Raw genomic sequence first — 5762 nt, forward strand, 5'->3', positions numbered from 1 at the left:
TACCCCTGGTGGATGGAACTGCAAAAGCAGGCCCAGTTATAGCGGCACAGCCCGAGGCCACCCCTGCGTCATACTGGAGCCACATGGGAGGCCCCGTTTGGCTCTTGGACCAACCTGAACATGCTGGGCACGCCATAATCCTGCTGACTGGAAGACTTCAGGAAATGGTGGGGTGGGAATCATGAGGGGGTCCTGTCATGGATGACTTCTCACTTGAAAGAAATAAACGTGAGAAAATGCAGATGTACCTTACATGCTGTGTAAGTGACTCTAGGTCTTAATTTTCAACTCAGGCCTTAGATGTTTCCAGAGACCACTCTCTGTCCCTCATGTAGTCAGTTTACAAAGAATGCTGGAAAGGCTAAATTGGGCACAGGTTGCAAAAGTGCACTCAATGTAATAACCATGCTGATACTCGTAACAATCAATAATAACTTTTAACACTGCTCTTGGCTGGACTCGGCAGCCCTGGGTTAGAGGTGGGAGCCCACGGTCTTCCATCATGGACAGATGGAAAGGGGGTTGCATTTTGGGCCCTGTTAAAGCTACAGTTCTACTTGCAGATGGTCCAAAACATATTCTGGTGGCTCAGCGGTTTTCTTCTCAGAGTCTGTTACCTGCAAGTAGCAGCCAGGCCCAGCAGAGTCCCGCATCCTTCAAATTCCTCCCAGGTTCCTAGGCCAAAGCTTGTCTCCAGTCATCAACAGGTTCAGAATCTGAATCAAAAGCAGAAGCAATGACCAACCATGGATGTTCTTTGTCCCGTCGTAAACGGTAATGGTCTTTGGGACGTTTTGAAATTGATTACATACTAGGTCAAGGGAAGCGTGGTAACATTTATTTGGCAAGAGAAAGATAAAGCAAGTTTATCCATGTTGTTGAAGTGTTCAAAGCTGGGCTGGAGAAAGAAGGGAGGGGCATCCGCTCAGAAGAGAAGTCGAAGTACACCCCACCTTCAGCACCCCGGTATTCTTAGGCTAGATGGTTATTTTCAGGAGGCCACCACAGTGTTCCTGATTCTGTTCACTCACTGGAAAAGTCCTTTTTTATTTTCCTGTTTTCTGATGCAAAAACGCAGACTTTCCTGACGACCCGATAGCATATGTACCGCTCGGGACGGTCTATAGAGAACTACAGAAACTTTCAAGGTTTGATGAGCAACTCGATCATAAAATTGGCAAATGCCCTGTCTTACTGCATTCAAAGACAGTTATTTATAGAGGCATTAAAGCAGAGAACCTGCTTCTGGGATCAGCGGAGAGTTTAAGATGGCAGATTTTGGGTGGTTGGTGCATGCTCCACCCTCCAGGAGACCCCGAGATGATTGAGGGCCAGATGAATGATGAGAAGGTGGCTCTCTGGAGTTGCGGATGAATTTCTGCTTGGAAAACCTCCTTTTGAGTCAAACACATGCCAGGAGACCAACGAGAGACTATCACAGCCATGCTTTGTGACAATCTGCCACTTAGTGATTCAGGTTGAATACACATTCCCTGAATTTAAAACAGAGGGAGACAGAGACCCCGTTTCCCAACTGCTGAAGCATAATCCCAGCCAGAGGCCAACTTTAAGAGAAGTTCTTGAACACCCCTGGATCACAGCAAATTCATTAAAACCGTCAAATTGAAAAAAAAAAAAAATCTGCCAGCAGCAATCTTAAGAATCACTCAGGGGGAGAAATCCTTGAGCCAAGGCTGCTGTGTGATCTGTCAGGAGCGTGCTACTGGGATTCCTTTTACTGTCGACTGCAGGCCTTTTCTCTAAAGTGCTCCTTGAAGTGGAACTTGTCTTACTGAGCAGGCAGCACCTCCATCTCCCTACTCAGAGGTCCAAGTCCATGAACAGGACATTCCAGAGGGAAAATGGCCACAAGACCCATGCTACTTCCTCCGGCTTCATGACTGGGAGCCAGGTCCTTGCTGTAGCTGCCTCCACAGCCTGGCCAGGCAAGGTGACCTGGCTGAAGTTGGATTGTGGAGAAAGTGACCACATTGCCCTGATTCAGTCCCTTAAAGAGCTGTGCAGTGCCTTTTCAAGGACCCAGGTGTGTGTGTGTGTGACTTACTGCATGGCTAAGCCTGGTAAAGCTGTGGGAATGAATGTGATTCTTTCCTTCAAATGTTAAAATAAAGATTTTTGTAAAGACGTGTATGTTCTTCCACGGCATCCCTTTAGGGATGCTCTCTGTCTGCCCAGCAACCCTGTGAAGCCCCATTGGGTTTCTTTCTTTCTTTCTTTTTTAAAGAATTATTTATTTATTATCATTATTTTTTCAGTCTTGACTAGAGAGAGATAGACTGAGAGAGAGAGAGAGAGAGAGAGAGCAAGCTGCCAGATCCGGAACTTGAACTGCAGTCTTCCACGTCATTGCCCTGATTCAGTCCCTTAAAGAGCTGTGCAGTGCCTTTTCAAGGACCCAGGTGTGTGTGTGTGTGACTTACTGCATGGCTAAGCCTGGTAAAGCTGTGGGAATGAATGTGATTCTTTCCTTCAAATGTTAAAATAAAGATTTTTGTAAAGACGTGTATGTTCTTCCACGGCATCCCTTTAGGGATGCTCTCTGTCTGCCCAGCAACCCTGTGAAGCCCCATTGGGTTTCTTTCTTTCTTTCTTTTTTAAAGAATTATTTATTTATTATCATTATTTTTTCAGTCTTGACTAGAGAGAGATAGACTGAGAGAGAGAGAGAGAGAGAGAGAGCAAGCTGCCAGATCCGGAACTTGAACTGCAGTCTTCCACGTGGGAGTCCAGTGTCCTTAATTGCCACACCACCTGCTGGCCCTCTTAGGGTTTCTAGTCCTCATTGACTACTTCTGGGTGAGATTTTGTGAAATAGAAATGTGTACTCTACCTTGGACTTGCTCGAGATACAAAACAAATGTGTGTCTCAGCTGTTCCTAAACATTGAGCTTATTGTTATTTTTCTTATACTGGAGTTATGGTATGTGTGTGAACTTTAAATACACAAATAAGCAATTAGGTAGTACATTACATATATCTAAAAATTAAAAAAAAAACCCTTCTATTTAAAAAAAGAAAAAGCAATTTTGCCAGAGGGCACATGTGCTTTCCAGAAAGAGAGAAAAGAGAAGAGAGAGCAAGCACCCCTGTCCCATGGGAGACAGTCACGTCTCCATCCCTTCTCCTCCAACTCTCCTTCGTTTCAGGACTTTCGACACTCATGCTCATGTGCCCGGGGTGTTTCTCAGGCCACTGGGTCTGAGACCTGAATTGCACAGTTGGCCATGTGGTATCCAGCTGCCTTAACCATCAGGTCATGACTGGCCCATTATGTTCTTGTTATCCTTCTCCATCTTTTTAGGTATACTTGTCTATGATCAATTAACTGGGAAGTAATATAAATTGGTCTAAAACTAAATGCAGCTCTCAGAAAGTGTCAACACAGAAGAAAAGAGAAGACACATACAGAGACCACCTTCTTTTGAATATGGGAAAGGCAAGGAGCATGAGGAGCCACAGAGTTCCTGCAGGGTAATATTAAGGTTCTAGTTTTCATGTTGCCTAGTAGGTCCACCGGTTTTATGTTACTTGGAATGACTAACGAATAGTTAATAATTGAAAAATAAATATAAAAGAAAAAGCATAACAAAGAACCTGTACAGAGTCACTGCACTGTCCTCATGGAATTTGCACATGTTTTGTCTCGCCTTTCCACACTGATGGAAACCTTAGTGATGATCTGCATCCTAGTCTCCTATTGGTTAGTTCTACCTATAGCTTTTCTTTGGGATTCAAATATATTTGTTCTTTACCTAACATTTCCTCCTCAATGTTCCACAATTCTTTCTTTTTAATTTAATGTTTAATAATTATTTATTTTATTTATTCATTCATTGATTTTTAAAAATTTGACCAGAGAGAGACAGAGGGTAAGAGTGAGAGAAAGAGGAAGTGAGAAAGCAAACCACCAGATTCAGAACTCAAACCCTGGTTGACCGTGTGGGAGTGTCCAGTGCCTTAACCACCACGCCACCTGCTGGTCCCAAAGCAAAGCTATTCCCACAATTCTTATCAATGTGTAGCCAATTATAAGTTTCTCAAATATTTTAAAACTTTATTCAAGACCTAGAAATCTTTTCACTGCAATGTTTTCTGGCTTTTAAAAAAATTTGCGATCATTCAAAGATCTGTGAGTTGCCTGGACTCAGCTGGGTGGTTCTTCTGTGAGGTCCCTCGTGCAGTTATGGCAGCTGGGTGGCTCTTCTGTGAGGTCCCTCATGCAGTTATGGCCAGATGGTGACTGAGGCTGCAGTCATCTCACTGGGCTGGCCTTTTCAGGTGGCCGGCAGGTTACTCAGGCTATTGGCTGAGAATCCGATGGAGGCTGTCCACTCAAGCGTCTACTCCATGTAGCTTGAATGTTTCGCAGCATGGTGGTGGGGCTATAAGAGTAAAATCTGCACATCTTCTAGATGATTTCTAGAAAGTCACTTCTGCCATTTCATCTGGTCAGAGTCACTAACTCCAGCTCATATCAAGGAGAATGAGATTAGACGCATCTCATTGGGAAAAAAAATCTTTAGCACACCACACTCCTTCTAAGACACACTTTAACATGCTAGATATATTTTTAATTCAATGACATTTTAAGCTTAATTTTAAAAGACTGAAATAAGTTCTCAGGAATATTTGTAGTTCTGAGAGAAAGTTACTGCATATTCATTATTTTTAAAATTTAACATGGTTGGTTTTCTATCATTACCGGGTACTTATGCAATCCTTGACCAAGTAATGAAGTGGAAGCTGCTCAACTGAGCATCAGAGAGCACCTGCAGAAAGAGTCCATGTGCTGCAAAAGAGGGCAAAAAAAAAAAAAAGTTAAAACTGGAAGAACAGTTGGGTAATCTGTTATTTTTGTTGAGTTCTCTTTCTTATCTTCATACCTTTGAATAATGAGCACTGCCTTTATCTAGAGTCTTCTTAACAGTCATTTCATAGCTGCTATATATGCCCTTTACTTCAAGGATTTTTTAAAGAATTATTTTTTCGATTTTATTTATTATTATTTTAAAATTGCTGTAGGGAACATGTGCTTACCAGAGAGAGAGAGAGAGAAAGTGAGAAAGCAAGCTGCCAGGTCCGGGACTTGAACTGCCATCAGCTATATGGAAGTCCAGTGCCTCCACCACCATGCCACCTGCTGGCACTTACTTTGAGGTTGTTACCAGCACCTAGCTCTTGCTGTGGCGGATTATATCTTCCCCAAAGAGTTGCAATCATATTTCCTGTCCAGCATGTCCCTTTCCTTCATTTTAAAAACGAATCTTTATGGATTCGGTAGCAATGGTGGATGCTGCTAGGCTCTGCAGATTGGGACCCCATGGGAGCCTGGTCCAATGCCCAGTCCAGCCTAAAGGCCAGGTGTAGTGATGCTCATGTCCCATCCCAGCGACTGAGTCGAAAAGCTGAAGCTGACGTTCACAGGATAGGAGTTGGCCAGGGCAACCTGGTGGCCCTATTGTAAAGGAGAGTCGGGTATGTGGTATGCACCTGTTGTCCCAGCTGGGAGACTGAGGCGAGAGGATCAGACACAGGAATACCTTGTTTTAAAACAAAGATTTGGTCTATTTATAGAAAAATGGTAGTGGGACCAGCAATTGGCTATGTCACTGGACTCCCATGTCGTCAACCACAGTTCAAGTTCCAGATCCGGTGGCTTAAACTCAGGCTGGGCGCATGTGTGTGTACCCAAGATCCCGAGAGGAGAATGGAGAAGGGATTGCAGTGTGGCCATCCCCCCC

General features: G+C 43.8%; 1 pseudogene; it reads left to right on the forward strand.

The window, feature by feature from the left end:
- Positions 1-502: 502 nt before the first annotated feature.
- On the forward strand, positions 503-1660 carry LOC114005148 (aurora kinase A-like; annotated as a pseudogene).
- The last annotated feature ends 4102 nt before the right edge of the window (positions 1661-5762 follow it).

The sequence above is a fragment of the Tupaia chinensis genome, unplaced genomic scaffold, assembly GCF_000334495.1.
Source record: "Tupaia chinensis unplaced genomic scaffold, TupChi_1.0 Scaffold142716_1, whole genome shotgun sequence".
Lineage (NCBI taxonomy): Eukaryota > Metazoa > Chordata > Mammalia > Scandentia > Tupaiidae > Tupaia > Tupaia belangeri.